Source organism: Vulpes vulpes, chromosome 1 (genome assembly GCF_048418805.1).
Source record: "Vulpes vulpes isolate BD-2025 chromosome 1, VulVul3, whole genome shotgun sequence".
Taxonomy (NCBI): domain Eukaryota; kingdom Metazoa; phylum Chordata; class Mammalia; order Carnivora; family Canidae; genus Vulpes; species Vulpes vulpes.
This window is the reverse complement of record NC_132780.1, coordinates 69,828,953-69,845,850: the sequence shown is the minus strand read 5'-3', so window position 1 is coordinate 69,845,850 and position 16,898 is coordinate 69,828,953. Positions and strand designations below refer to the sequence as shown.

The 16,898-nt window shown below is 33.4% G+C and overlaps 1 protein-coding gene across 17 annotated transcripts in view; it reads left to right on the top strand.

Moving 5' to 3' along the window:
- QKI (QKI, KH domain containing RNA binding) overlaps positions 1–16,898 on the top strand; it is a 161,754-nt gene that overhangs the window by 116,005 nt on the left and 28,851 nt on the right. The window lies entirely within an intron of this gene.

Sequence of the window (16,898 nt, the reverse complement as noted above, 5' to 3'; positions counted from 1 at the left end):
GAGGTGATGTCTCATAAAGGAATGACCCCAAATACCTTTGTTCTCGTCCTCCCACTATTCCATCCTCCATCTTTTCCTCCCTGCCCAGCACCATCCTTGTCTTTTCTTATTACATAACCTTTTAGTAACTCCTCATTTAGAAATGATGGTTGCACGCACTCCCAGAGTATTGTATTTTTCAATGGAAAATGACAAATAAATGATTGGTTTTCAAAATCTTTTTAAAAATATTTTTTTGTTGGTAAAAATGATAGAAATGTGAACCATAACTTGCTACTGAAAAATTAGGAATATTCTTAGTATTCTGTCAAACAAAAACTTACTGAAATTTACATAAACAAGTATGGCATCTGTTATTCTTTATTCCCCAAATAATCTATTCTATAAATAAACTTAGAAGCTATAAACATTTCCAATTTATGGGATAAAATTAACTACTTAGAAGAAAAGAATTCCACAAAGATGTTGTTCATTTAGATCTTATAAAGAATATAAACAAATTATAAACTAAAATGTATAGTTTTATACTATTAACCCATATAATTTTCCTCCTTTTCCTTAATAATTGTACAGTTTTGAAAAGCTATATAATAAAGGGCCCTTTTTTTTTTTTTTTAAGTATACTGGACTGTTCGTCCCGTGACCAGAAAAAAGTTATTTAACATTATTTTATTGCTATATATATAGCTGAAAATGCTCAGCTCACATAATACTAAGTAAATAAGTTCACCTAATACAGTAAATTAGACCAGTCGTCTGATAATTAAAATTCTTACTGATTTATTAGTTTATTCCAGCCATTCTGTGAACTACTTTAGTTTTAAAAGTTATTAACCTGGGAAAGAGCATCATGTAAAAGTTGTGTTAAGTAACTAGCTTACTAGTTACTAATAAGCTATGTTTCTTTCAGAAAGAGTAAATTTCTATTTCCTCATTTACAAAATGAGAATTGGAGTAAATGACTTCTAAGATTGTCTTTGAACAGACAATAGAATAGGTGGTAGTGGTTAAAAAAAAACGGGAGACATTTTTTAAAAAGTTCATACAGTTTATATTTCAAAGGAAAAGAGCACTTTTGGTGATAAAATCTGTCTCCTATTGAAACTTTTTTAGAGTTGTTACTAATTACTACCGCTGAAGTAATACAACTCTCTCAGAATTACAAATTGTAGACTAAAAATACTTGAAGGTGTATACATTCAATAAAGTAATTTAACCTTATAGAATTTCTTAATCCTATCCATTTTGTCAGATATGCGTATTGTAACATGGCTGCTATGTCAGGGAATTTATTTTTATTAAACTCAACATTATTAAACATTTCTGGTGATGGTGCCCTGATAAGCAAAGGTTTAAATAAAACATAAGCTTTACAATCCTGAAGAATCAAGTGATTTGGGTTTTTACTTCTAGGTTGTAGGGAAACAAAGCATTTATTTGAGAGCTGACTTCTGGATTCGAATCCCATCGTTTGTGGCTTTTTACTGTCTCCCTTTCCTCATTGGAAACATCACAGTCAGTGATTGGGAACATCACTGAACTCTCATGTAGTTATTATGAAATTAGATGATACATGGAGAGTGCTTAGCATAATGCCTACCACAGAACTATTTCATAGACGTTTGCTATAGCTTTTTGACACTGTCTAAATAATATTGTTCTATAATTGTGTAGGTTCACATACTGCTCTTTCCAAGTGCTGATTATAAAATGAATGCATTAATTCAGGATTGGAGAAAAATACAAGCTCCTTCTCAACTCATTATTCTTTTTACGTAAATTGATTTGACCCTTATAAAAAAATTCACTGTAAGGCTCCTTACAGAATCCTTTAGTTTATCATTAAATATTTTCAAAACAGTATTTTTGGATTGAAAGTATGGACCCACCATGATTTTCTGAAAAAAATTCATACATAAATGAATTGGTTAAGTCTGATTTATTTTTTCCTGTTTGTGTAAGAGTTATAAAGGGAATGATAGGGACACTAGCAGTTATTTAGAAATGTATTATTTAAGATGCCCTCAGATTCAGAATTGCAGAACAGAATTATTGCCCTAACTCAGTGGGATTTGACTAAGGGTTGTCAGAATCACTGCGTGAAAGACAACACATTTCTTATCAGCATTTATGTTTTGTCTAACTCTAGGTTGGCCCTCCAGTGAGCTGCCAATAGATCTTTTTAATTCTTATATTACATGAAGACATTTTGAAACATTTCTGTGGTTTTCATATCCCAAAATTTATCTTGAGAATAGTGACACTCGGAATTTTGTTTTGTTGACCATTTCATTCTCAAATGCTTATTTAACATTGCCATTAACAGTACTTTGCAGTTTTGCCTTTCCTGTCTCTAAATCTTATATGTCATTTGGAGTCTCTAGCCGTTATCAAGTGTCCAGAAAAATGCCAAATTCAGTCAGGTTTACTTCCTCCATCCCTCAGCTATGCTCACTTCCTTTTGCCTTCATTTTCTTTACCCTTATCTCAAGCCAGTTACTCAAAACCCCACAGCCAGCATTTGTACTTATAGTTTTGGACTCCATAGACCCATCCTTACATTGCAGTCTATTCATAACCTTACTCTGCTTAAAAAACCCTTTTGGTGGTTCCCTCTTAACTCCAAGAGGAGAATGGAGAATTCTTGAATGTGTACAGTTTCCTTCATGATTTCTGTAGATTATCTTCCAGGCTTCATTTTTCACTCTTCCCCAAATCTAAAGTACACATACATACACAAACATTCCCTGCTAGAGCCACAGACTGAATCATTCTGTATTTATTTGATTTCTTGAACCTTTCTTCTCCTTCCTGGACCTTTGAATTCATTCAATAAATGTTCATTGTGTGCATTTACTATGTCAGCTGTTGAGGATACAGAAAGAGTAAATAAAGCTAACAAAGTGCCCGCCATCTTGAAGCTTACCTTCTGGTTGAGGGGAGGGGGCAGCTTGGATTACTGACAATAAGATATACACACACACACATGTACACACACATACACATACTATAGTAGGTTGTGCTAAAATGTGAAGAAAAATAAAGCAGGAAATCGGGAGCCATGGATTAAGGAAATACTATTTTATATGAGATGATTAGGGAATGCCTCTCTCAGAAGATGACATTTGGGAAAAAAGAAAACCTAATTGACATGTGGTGCAATCATTTGGATATCCTAGGGTTTCTAAACAAAGAGAACAAGTGTGATGATGCCTAGAGACATTTTTGAGGTGTGTCAAATGGGGTCCAATGAGGAGCTTAGTGAGCAGGTGAGAGAGTGGTGGGAGCTGAAGTTGGGGAAATGGGGAAATGGCAGTTACAGAGGCCTATAGGCCATAATAAGGATATTAGATTTTAGTCTGACATAAGAAGCTCTTGGAGGAATTTGAGGAGAGGAATAACATGGTCTAATTTGTGTTTTAAAGAATCATTCTGAATAGAGAACAGACACACTTTGAAGGCGATGGAGAAAGCAGAAAGACCAATGCAGAAGCATTTATATTTCATGAATGAGGTGAAAGGAGTGTGGACTAGGGTTGAAGGGGCTGACTAGTAGTAGATTAGGGATTTATTTTCAAGGTAAAGCTGGCAGGAATTTTGATGGATTGGGTGTTGTGTATATGTGAAGACTTCAAGGTTTTTACCCTGAGCAATTGGACTTTTTCTCCTCTTCATATTGTTAGAGGAACAGGTTTGAGAGGGAAGTCAAGAAATCGGCTTCAAAAGTGTAAAAATTGACCTAGCAAATGTTAATTGGGCATTTAGTTATAACAATCTGGGCCCAACAATAGATGGGCCTAGAATATGTCAAGTTTGAAGTTGTCATCATATCAAAAGCTTCTAGAGCCAGGAGGCTGGATGCTATCATCTAAAAATTGGATAAAGGTAAAGAATTAATCTGGGGACTGAGCCCTGAGTATTAAGAGAGAGCGAGCATGAGTTAGGGAGTAGTGGGGGAGGGAAAGCAGAAGAAGCAGACTCCCCACTGAACAGGGAGCCAGATGCAGGGCTTGATTTCAGGACCCTGGTTTCATGAACTGAGCTGAAGGCAGATGCTTAACCAACCGAGCCACCCAGGTGGCCATTGCATTTTAAATTTTAATACTTCATTCATATTACAGTCTCTGAATTGCCTTCCAGAAAATTTCTACCAATTCACAGTCTTGCCATTGTTGTATGAAATGACTGTTTCTCAACACAGTCTAAAGCCTTGGGTATTAACCTAAGTCTTAAATCTTTGCTTTCCTAGTAGTTTAAAAATAATTATAATAAACTCTTTAATTACAAAAATGTGAATAAAATAATTATCATAGGTTTTTTAGGTTTTTATATTAAGCGACTGCGTGATATTATAGATAGTTTTGTAACAAAAAACTATATTCTTACCTTTACCTTGAACAGGTACACAGTTTCATATTGTTTCCATGGGGAATAGGAGTCAAGATTACATTTTCATTTACAAAATAAATTTTAGGTAAAGTGTGAAATTGTCTTTGTATTATTTCAGTATATATGTTTCTTACCTAACCATGTAGACGAAGTTGATTTTTGGAAAGAAGTAGATGTAGAAAGTAGATGTAGAAAGAGTTGCATGTTTTTTGCCCATTTTGTTTAATGTTATTTAGTAAAAGATCTATCCCTGGCTTGAGGGACCTGGGGGGGAGTAGAGAGTGGAGAGCAGAGACTTTTTTGCTTTATCTGAAATTTCATAATTAAAATGTAATAAAATATGGGTAAAGGTTGTACTTGTATTCCATGTGACAGGGTTCTAATTTTTCTAAAGATTTTGGTTATTTTAATGTGTCCCCATTAATTCACATAACTCTACACACCACTAAATGTTCAGTAAATCAATCCAAAACCTTTTTTAATTTTTTTAAAAGTGTTTATATATTTATTCATGAGAGACACAGAGAGAGAGGCAGAGACACAGGCAGAGGGAAAAAGTAGGCTCCATATAGGGAGCCTGATGTGGCACTCAGTCCTGGGACTCCAGGACTACGCCCTGAGCCAAAGGCTGATGCTCAACCACTGAGCCACCCAGACGTCCCAGTCCAAATCCTTTAAATTCAAGTTGGGTTTCAGAACAACCTTATGAAATAGGTTCTCTCTTCCCATTTTTCTAACAATCTCATGGAGAAACCTTAGCATTGTTAGAGAACTTGGTAATTTTGTTTCCAAGAAATAGTTTAAAATTCTTATTTCACTGCAAAAGTAAAGGGTTGAGAGGATTCACATGTGATTCATTAGTAGAATCTGATAGCATCTTACATAGAGAACTTGTTTACTTTGGAAATAATACTGTTTTTAATTCAGATATTTCTTTGATTTTAACAGTTTATTTAAATCTCTTTTGTTTTTAAATCACAAAGCAAACGGTGCCTAACTAGAGAAGAATAGGTTCTCTGGTTATATATAATGTTTTTATCTGACAAGTCTGTTACCACCAAGTATCTACTAAATATATCTTTCTATTTTAAGTAATCCATTCTGTTGTTTGAATCTCACTTCAATAAATCTCCACTATACTGCTTCAGATTCCTTTGGCCTTTACTATACTGCTGTAATTACAGGGTGATCTTTTGTGAAAATTTTCATCTGTACACACTGATTAAAAAATAAAAAGGACTATATAACAGTGTCCTGACATTGCAGATCTTTGGGGATTTAGGTGATCTTTGGGCAGAGACCTATTGCTGATACAAATCTACCCTCGAAGTATTTCTTGAGCACCTGTATTCCTGCCGCCCAGCTGAAGTAATCTCTCTTCCCATTGTTAGTCTTATTCCGTTTAATTAATTCTCCCATAAGTTAATAAGAGTGATTTTAAAAATGATTCATAAATCATATTAAAGGCATGACTTAGCCATTTCACTTAGAATAAAATTCAAGTTCTATACTGGCATCTGTGAGTTAGGGCATCAGGTGAGCTGTCTGGTATGAAACTTGTAAAGTGAGGAAGTTGTAAACAGGTAGTTGTGAAGACACGTAAAGTCAGAGAAGGAAAATGTTAATGACACAATTTTAGAATTTTGGGTAGTTCTGTGTAACTATAAAGTTTAATTTCCACCTGTGTAATTTTTTTTCTTTATAAGTTATTTTAAAAATGGGAGAAAGAATTTTGAAGTACAAACTTGGAATAGAAGAAAATAAGCAAGAAAAAGAAAATCACATTTTCTAAAATGATGATCAGAGGGTATCTTCAGACCGACCAGTAGAATTCTGCTAAGTATGTAGGTAGAATGTGAAGCAGAGGCTTTATAGGAAGAAACAGTGCATTGTGTGTGACAAGATTTAATACAGTGACAGCCTTCTTATTTTAAGTGTACCCTGTAAGGAATTATTTAGGGAATTGTGATTTCTGACTTTATTATATTAAAGATAATTGAGTAGGAAAAAAATGTAGTTTTAATGATTCATATGGAATTTTACAATATGGATTATTTACTAATTTTTGCTCTGTATTTAAGACAGGATATGTTGATTATTTTTTTGGTATAAGCCTTATTGTGAAGTGACACTATTATTTGTTTTTCTACAAATTTTTGGGTTTTTTTAATTGAAATTTTATAATAGTTACTAATTTAATATAGTTATCCCTTATGATGAATTATTATTTTATAGTTAAATGATAGTTTAAATTATTTAGTTCTTATATATGTAAACCTTAGATTGTTAAACATATACATAGAACTTCTTTATTGTAATTAGGAAGCTTTCTTCAAGTGACATTTTAATGCTTGTTCTTTTTTTTTTTTTTTTAATGCTTGTTCTTATACACATCATAATTCTCATATCTTTCTGTGATCCCATCAAAGTAAACTGGGCTGTTAAATTTCTTGGCTGAATTTCTTCTTATATTCTTAGCATTTACTTAATATGCTTATATATAAGTACATAGAATTATATATAGCTTTTCAAATCACTTTAACATATATTTGATCCTTAGAGAAAGCTTGTATTAATTTACTCATATACCAGTTCTGTCATCAGGTATTTTCATTTCCTTTATAATTACTATAGTGATATTATAATATGTTACAGATTTTCACTTCATTTGTCTTTTATAAAACAATAAACCTGTTTCTAATTAATTTGGTTTTAATATTCTCATGTACATATTAGGAAATGAGCATAGATCAGTTACTGTCTATTATTTTAAGGACTCATGAGGGTCTGTTATTTTTGGACTAGGATAGGTGAAACCATTAGAGGAGTTTGAGAGAGGAATGATATGATATGAGTAATATTTTTCAAGAATTACTTGACCTGCTCTGTTTAAAACAGTAAAGAGTACAGGAGTGGAAGAAAGGAACCTCTGATAGGAGCCTGCAAATTATGGCTCATTGGCCAAATCCAACTTCCCACCTGTGTTTCAATAACCCATAAACTAAGAATGGTATTTGCATTTTTTTAGTGGCTGGGGAAAATCAGAAGAAGACTTCATGAAATGTGAAAATTGTATGAAATTCAAATTTCATTGTCCATTAAAAAAGTTTTATTGAAATACAACCTTGCTTACTCATTGACATATTGTCTGTGGCTGCTTTTGTGCTTCAGTAATAAGTTGAGTATCTGCAGCAAAGACCATATGCCCCAAAAAAGGCATTTACTGTCTCATTATAGAAAGAATTTGTCAGTTCATGGACTATTGCATTAATCCACAGGAGAGATGATGGATTGGGCCAAGATAGTTGTAGAGGTTAAGTATGGCCTGATTCTGAGTGTATCTTTAAAGTGGAGCTGGCAACGTTTGCTAATGGATGGTCTGTGGGACGTTAAAAAGCAAGGAGTCAGGGATGACAGCAAGGGCTGTAGACTGAACAACTGGAAGAATGTAATTGCTGTTACCTTGATAGAGAAGACTTCAGTAGGAACAGGCTTTGAAGAGATTGTGTCAGGAGCTCCGTTTTAGATCTAGTAGGTTTGAGATAATTGTTGGGTACCCAAGTGCAGAATATTCTAGTATTCTTTTCAGATTAACAAATAGTTATTCCAGGTTGATGGTTTTAAGGTACTAGGATACAGCAACTTATTTAAAGCAAGATCCTTAATATTTAGGGCAGTGATATTTCCCTAACTGTATTTCATGAGGCATTTTTCATAAGTACTCCAGGTAAAGGAAGCCTTTAATATGCTAGTAAGTATGCGAAGCTCTGGTAGGAACCATTTCCAAATTTAATTGACACTCAAAGCTTTATTTTGGGAGTACAGTCACATCTAGTGTTCTAGAGATAGATGTTTAAGAAAGAATATGGCAGTTCCTGGATCTGATGTAAATACAGTTGAGCTGTTTTTCAATGCTGAAGAATAGTCATTTTGAAGAGTTGAAGGGAAGAAACTTCAGGTTTTTTTCTGCTTCTTATTACACATAAATTAAAACGCACTCATTTAAAGTATATAGTGTGAATTCTGATAACTGTATACCCATAGTCAATATTTCATTCTCCCCTTTGCCATCAATTAACCACCTCCTCCCACTGCCTCTAGGCAACTCCTGGGGTTAGTTCTCCCCACCCCTTTTTTAATGGTCTCAAAACTTTCTTTTTCCCCAGCTTTATTGACAGATGTTTGACCAATAAAAATTATATATGTCGTTGAGAGAGAAAGAGCACAAGCAGAGGGAGGAACAGGGAGAGAGGGAGAAGTAGACAGACCCCCTGCTGAGCAGGGAGCCTACAGAGCTCCATCACAGGACCCTGGGATCATGACCTGAGGTGAAGGCAGAAGCTTAACAGACTGAGCCACCAAGGCACCCCTATAGATGCCTTTTTTTTCATGTAGCATGGCATGAAAGTTTTTTGAAGTTATTCATGCTGTTGCATGTATCAGTGGACACTACCTATTTGTTGATAATATTTCAAAACCAGTTTATCCTTTCACCTGTTCTAATTTAATTTTCATTTCTTCAAACACAAATGATCTCAAGCGTCTTTCCATGTTCTTCTTGACTATTTATGTATCTTCTTTGGTAAAGTATCTGTTTAAATCTTTGTCTTTTCATTGACTTGTCTTTTTGTTGGTTCTAACAATTCTTCATATATTTTGGGAATAAATTTTTTATCCATTCTGATCTGTAGCTTGCTTTTTAATTTTTCTTGATTTTGTGGGAGGCCTTTAATTACAAGTTCAGTTTTATTCATAAACATGAAACTTGTATTCTGGATTTTTATATTTTTTAAGGAATTTGTCCTTGTCATCTAAGTTTAAGTTTTTGTCATGAAGTTTTTCCCTTTTTATCTTTTTAAGGTCTATAGGACCTGAGATAGTGTTTTTTTTTTCATTCATTATATTAGCAATATATGATTCTTTCTGATTTTCTTGATCATTCTAGTTTTAGAGCTTTAGTAATTTTATTGATATTTTCTAAGGACCAGCTAGCTTTTGGTTTTGTTGATTTTTTTTTTCTCTTCTACTTTGTACTGTCTTAAAGATGCAAAATTCTTTCTATAATGCTTTAGCTGCTTCCACAATGTAACATTATGTTGTATTTTTATTACAATTTATTTTTTACTTGCCTTGATAATTTCTAATTTGACCGATGGGTTATTTTCAGATGTTTCTAAATATTTGGGAGTTTTCTATTTATCTTACTGTGCCTGATTTCTAATTTAATTTTTTTCTTCTCTGAGAAAGTATTTTATAAGGCTTTATAGTCTTTTTAAATCTAATTAGGACTCTTTATAGTCCAGCATATGGTATGGATGAATATCCCACATACACTTTAAAAACATGTTTATTTTGCAATAGTTGAGTTTGTGTTGTTTGGTACATGTTGTTTAGGTGAAGGTGATTAAAAATACTCAATTTTCTCGTGTTATTAACCATTTTTCCTGATACATGTTGTATAGACTGGTTACCTAAACTGTATCATTGGCTGTGACAATTACAGCTCAATTTTTGGTCACAGGAGGCACCACACATGAAGAAAGTAATTCTGTTCCTTACCTATAAAATGTACCCTCCATGCTAGCCCACAGTCTTACTTTATAGGCTTTTGATTACAGTGTCATAATAAACAAGAAGATTATGAAAACATCTCTTAATGTTACTAAAAAGTAACATTATGTATAAAAAGTCTGTTTCCTTGTTCCTGTTTCTTCCTCTCCCTCCCTACCTCTCTCCCTGTACCCCCTCCATCTTTTTCTCTCTTTCTCCCCTCTCTCCTTTATCCATTCTCCCTCTTTCTCTCCATCTCTCTCTCTCCCCCCTCCATGGCCTTCTCTCCATCTCTCTCCCCGCCTCCATCTAGCTCTCCCTCCATCTCTCTCCCACTCCCTCTCCCTCCCTCCCTCCCTCTTAACTCCTTCACTATGTGAATACATCTATTATCTCAGCTATCAGATACCATCCCTCTTTCAGTTCTCATTCCAGTTAGTTGGAAAATAACTATTTCTTGTCATTAGCTAAGACCTTATATGGATACGTATCCTATGATGTTTTCTAATCTTCTTTGAAGGAACCTCAAAAACACTAGAATAGTAGAAGTAGGGAGGATATTGTGCTGGACTTATGTGGATATGAAGACTCAGAAAGGTGAGGGATATCTAGCCAAATACCCTTTCTCACTATACTTTTTTCTTCCCTTTAAATAGGAACAGATGTAAAGATTTGTGTTACAGAAGTAAAATACTAAACAGAAAGACTAAACTAAATGAGCACACCAGCCTGTATTAGAGAAATGTTTTCAGGCAGCTGAAGTTTACATCGTTTCATAATTTAAGACAGACTTTGGCATACAAATATGCTGCCACCAGTTTCAGACAGGTCATAAAGTGTTCATTTCACTTTTTAACATTTCAGCTTTTAACTTTATGATGGAGATAATCATGTATGTTTGTTCTTTTACTTTTTCTTTAAGTTTGCATATAAGTATTTGAGAACTTGAACATGAATCAATTTTGGATATAATATAGCTTATTCCTTTAGTAAACCATTTATATACATAGAGCTCAGTAATATTAAACTAAATAATTGATCTAATGTGTAATAGATTCTGACAAGTTTCCAGATGAGGATTTTGAAATATTTTGCTTCCAGTTATTTCAAGGAATATTACGAAATTGGAAAAATTTTCAAAAGTAATTCACTTAAAAAAAAAAAAAAACTACAGATGTTACCAAAATTTGGGAGTGTGGTAGAGACAAAAGGATCTATCACAGAATTTTTGAAAGTTTGCTTTTCATGGTACCCAAAGATTGTCTTTTTTCTAATGCTATATGCATTCAGCTCATAGTTAACTGTGTATTAATTATAACCTGAAAATAAGTCAAGAGAGAGAATGACTCTGGAGATGGAGTAGTCTTATCTTGGAGTTAAAGGTTTTTAACTGGGTTGTTAATGAACTGATAGTACTACATTTAGTTCTTGACCATAGTGTCACTCATTGAAGTCTGTTGTCCACCTTTTCATTTTATTGGGAGAGAAGGTGGAGTATTAAATACATTAAAAGACATCTCACTATGATGCACTTGGCCCTTGATAGAGCTGTAATATGAGAGAGCATCTCTCTCATGTAAAGAAAGGTGTTGCTACTGTTTTCTGCCATGCACAACCATTTTAATCTGAATGGGAAATCTGTCTAGGGACCCAGAGTACAGTAATTAGCAGTCTCTTCAGAGTGTCAGAGCAGAATTACTATTGTAATGGTTTAGCTGCAGGATAAAAGGATTGAATTTGGGTCTGCTTGTCTGCCAAACTAAAATGAGTTGCCATGGGAATTTTCAAATGTGAGAGGCGTTTACTTAAAGCAATTTGGCAGGTTTGAATAAACTCATAAATTACAGGTTTGAAAGGAGCCAGTCCTTGCTTCCTCTCATATAGACAGGACTGTATAGAAGGCTGATAGCTTCTTAAATTCTTAATGAGAATGAGTTGATCCATGCTCTCATGCAGACGATCTGCTTATTATGGCTTGTTTATTCACTAAATATAGTACAGTAAACACATTTAAGGAAAGGTATTTTGTTCTAGATCTCTGGAGGAAAAACAAAGTGACAACTATAGACATAAATTTCCCCTCCTAAATTAAATATATCTTCAAATAATGATTATTTATCATTAAAATGATCATTTTGTTTTAATAAGCTTTGACCTGATATTTACTTTAATTTTGCTCCGTGCATGTAATAAATATGTATCTTTATACTTGTTATATTTGTCTTACAATAAGATGAACATTTGTGGCTTTTTTTGGAAAATGAATAAGGTACTCAAACTTATAAACTGGATCATTCAGTTTGCATTTAAATACTTTGAGAGAGACCTTCAGCTTTTTCTTGTTTCAGAAGTACTAGGTCTTAGTATAGTCACTTTTTAGTGAGAAAATGCTCCCATAAATGCCTAAGGTGATGAATACTATTTAGGCTTCTATGACCTCACTCATCCTCAAGATATCAATGATAATAATAATTAGTATTATTACTAATTAATATTATTACCATTACTAATTATCATTATTATTATTGCTTTGTTGTTTTATATTTGCCCTCCAGGAAAAAAACCTCTTAGTGAAATTTAAGTATTGAAAATTTTGAGAATAACATATTCTCACATAATCAGGTCTTTGAGGTAGTCTGTTAACATTTTTTAGGCCACTTTACTTTCATAAGGAAGGAAGGTAAAAATTTGGTTGTTGCTAATATTAGTGGCCTGAGAATGTAGATGCAGCTTTCAGAAATGTTTTACAAGGAGATAACAGGTATGCCGGATGATTGTTTAATTTGGGTAAGAAAGTATAGAATGAGTATTTTTTAAAGTACCATAAATATACTTGTATTTATATATTATTCTTCTTAGTGTAATTACATATCAAAGTAGTCTGTTTAAAATCCTGTAGTTCTAAGATTACTGTTGAGCCTTAATTAATAATAAACCTTGACCCAGTGACAGAGAAGACTTTCAGAAATCTCATTTAAATTTAGGCTACAAAGACATCATCATAGAAGTCCTTATCAGAGATCTAGAACTGGAATCATAATGGCATAACACACTATATGGTATATGTAAGGTACTCTGATGCAGATGGGTATGTACTGCTTTCGGAGGCACTTGCAGAGGTTGAAATGCGTTGGTTAAATTGCTTCTTATAGAGAGGGATGATGCTAAACAAAACATAACTGGATTCCACATCACTATCTTTTTATACCCCACCCCATATTCTGCATTAGGGCAGTCATAGGAGCCTATTCTAACTAGAATTTTCTCAAATAATTCAAAGTACTATATCTTTGGATAGCAATCCATAGGGACAAATTGAGAAGTATGACATGGCGTAAGTTGTAGGACTTCAATCACTGTTGTAAATCACTGAGGGGCTGTATTGAAACCTCTTCACCCTCCGTCCATCCATCATGTTGTCTGCCAGTGGGCCAACATTTTTAAAATGAACAAGGGGCTTTTCCCCAACATGGAGCTTCTTGGCAATAGTAGTAAAACATGTCTTGTGTAGTAGGGTACCTGTGAACAAGCCCCTACCAATATAGAGTCTGTATGAAAAACATTCTCCTTTTCATTATTATAAGGATTCATTAAGGAGTGGCTTCCCTAACAGAAAAAATATGGTTGACAGTTTAGATAGCTTATACCTCTAAATTTAAGGTGTTGTAAATGTAAAACAAAGGATTCTGGGCACAGGGTAATAAGGTAGTATGTAATTATTCTCTAGGAAATATTTTTGTAGTTTATATAAAAGATCCTTCCATTGTAATCTTATATTCCATGCATCCCTCAGTTTGCATGTTGAATTTATTATGTAACATTTTTACACTCACTAGTACCTGTTTATTGTTTCTATCCTATAATTAAATGTGCTGGCTGAAATAATTCATTTTAGTTGTTTTTCCCCCCTTACTAAATAAATGTATGCTATTCTACACAGATATTCTAAAATTAATTTAATATATATGAATATATATTAGTCTTTTATTAAAGAGGTAAAATTATTTAATAGAAAAATAGATGGGTGATTTCTCGGTATATCTTCTTTAGTTCAATTATTTTCATACATCCCTTTAATTTGTTTGCATGCCCTTCTGATGGTTGGTAAGTAGCATCATGTTCCTTATATATAGGTGAAGCATTCTTATTCCATTCATTTTCTATTAATGTACATTGAAACTGAAATGGCAAAAAAAAGTTAAGAAAATCAAATACCCTTTATTTTAATTAACTTGTATTTTTTAAACCCTTATATTTAATTTTTCTTGACATTTCAAATGTTTATTATATGTAAATAAAATTATTCAGATGTACCATTGTGAAACTTTAGTAGTATTTTAGTGAGTCGGTTGAGCATTTTAATATTATATTCAGATTGTTTCAGGTAAACTTAATTTGGTAGCTTGATTTTCTTCTGTATTTTTAGTTTCAAAAGTAACACTTATTAAAGTAAGACTCTCCTCACTCTAAAGCCTGTATTGTGTATTTGTATAAACAGATCGGTTTGGCTTTTTATTCTCTTAACATTTAATGCTTCTATAGGGAGAAAAATTAATCTTTAATTGGTAAATCAAATACAAAATATAAAGTGAGTTGTTTTTAAAGTTATGCCTTTAAACTGATATGGCATCTTTTTTTCTGTCAAACCTCTTTCTAGAATGTATCTCTGAGCAAGTTATCAGATTCATGAATTAGCTTTCTTCATGATATTAATGTATTTTATGAATTTGCTTGTGAATGGGGACAATATACTCTTTTTAAATAAAAGACTTTGTTACTGAATTTAGCATCTGTGGAATTATAGCATACTTTTAAAGATTAAAAAACTCATTTAATGACTGTCAAAAGCAATTCACTTCACAAACCTCTGTTGAGAAACTATTTACCAGGCTAGAAACCAAGACTTTGATACATATGGAAATAGAGATTTAGTAATATAAAAATGAGAGTAGGGCAAAATTAATGAGTTTCCCAGTTATTTATTTTGGTCACTTGATGCTTGCTCTTCTGAAATGTCATGCTGTCACTAGAGCTAGATACTTTCCAGAGTGATCTTCTTACTCTCCAGTTTGTTCTTTTTGGGCAGTCTCATCCATAGTCTGTCTCTAGGGACCACTGCCATAGTGATCGTTCTTCAATGAACTTCTCATCTTCAGCCCCACGTTTCCCCAATCCATTCAACACCTTTGGATGATTTATAGGCATCTCAAACATAACATTTCCCAAACTGACATCACATCCTTCCTTGCCCTCCTCATACAGCAATTCCTCCATTGTTTTCTCTTTGTGAATGACATCCATTGCCTAGAAGTCCTGTATTCTTAATTGCACCTTCTGTTTTCCCTCTGCTCCTACTTCTTCCCATCAAGTTCGGATTCTGCCTCTTACTAGCCCCTGACTGTCTTTTCTGTTTTCACTATTGTACTAGGTCAATTGGTACTCCCTCCTAGTTGCAGCCAGAGTTCTCTTTTTAAAATATATTTGAAGTATCATCATGTTCCCCGTTTCAGATTTTCCATTAACTTTCTGTCACTGCACGGTTAAATTGCAAACTAGTCAGCAGGGCATTTGTAACCCATCTTTACCTGGTATATACCTACCTTGCAAGAGCTGTTTCATGTTGTTTCTTCCTTACCCTACCCCCTTATTTAAATACCTGGCAACTCCCAGAAGACTCCTTGTTTATTTGCTTAGTAAATAGAAACTAAGGTGGGGAAAGCCTAGGAGAAGCCACAAGAAAGATTTCTCTTAGTATTCTAGCGCTTTGAATAATTTAAAATTACCAGTGAAGCACCAGCAAATAGGAAATGTATTCTCTAAAAATACACAGTATTTGTCAAGTTCTTTATGTGATTGTATATTATTATGCAATAATAGTAGTGTTTTGCTTTGTTACTCATGACTTCTTACAGAAAAAGTTCTATTGTAATTTAACACTATTACCATTATAACAGGTTTTAAGCATCTGCTTATATTCACTGAACAAATATTTATTAGTGTTTTATAGATACTGGGAACATACTAGAAAATTTTTTTTGTTGTTATGAAGTTAAAGTATCCATTCTGTTCTGGAACAAATGAAGATATTCCTTATAATATGCAATCAAAATGGTGGTTGTAGAAATATTTTGATTTATAAAGTTTTTCATGGGAAATTAGGAGTTTCAAACTCACAATAGCAAACTTATTTATTCCTATAGAAATTTCAGTAAGCAGGTATTTTTGAAAAAGCTCTAAATCTAATGCTATAAAACCAAATTATAAAAGGATAGATCCAGAGTTGAATTACTTCTAACTCTGAGACTAGAGACATTGCCTTTCTTTATACAATATTGTTTCTTAAGAATCTCATACCAAATATTTAAAGCACCAACTATCCCAACAAAGAGCTGCTGACCTGTGGAACATCAATCACATTTCAACTAATAGTGGCTACCTAGTATGTTTGTTCTCTAAACTGTTGCTTTCTAATTCTATTTCTTATCATGAAAACTCATCTGTTAGAAAAATGCCAGTGTTTGTCTGTATGTTAATCATTGTGAGAATTAGGCCACCACTCATAATCATCATACAATACTGAAGCACTACAACTTGCCAAAGCAAAAAACTATTTCTTTTTCATTTTCTTTTTCTTCTTTTCTTTTTCTTGTTCTTCTTTTCTTTTCTTTTCTTCTCCTCTTCTTTTCTTTTCTTTTTTTTTAAGAATTTATTGTTTATTCATGAGAGACACAGAGAGAGAAGCAGGCTTCCTATGGGAAGTCCAATGTGGAACTCAATCCCAGGACCCCCGGGATCACGACCTGAGCCAAAGGCAGACATTCAACCCCTCAGCTACACAGGCATTCCACAAAAAACTATTGCTGTTGTAGTTTAAAAACCAAATAATGAATCTTAGATTTGATATTGTAAAGTATAGTTACAAGTCAATTAAAATGTCTTTGACCACTCAACTTGATATT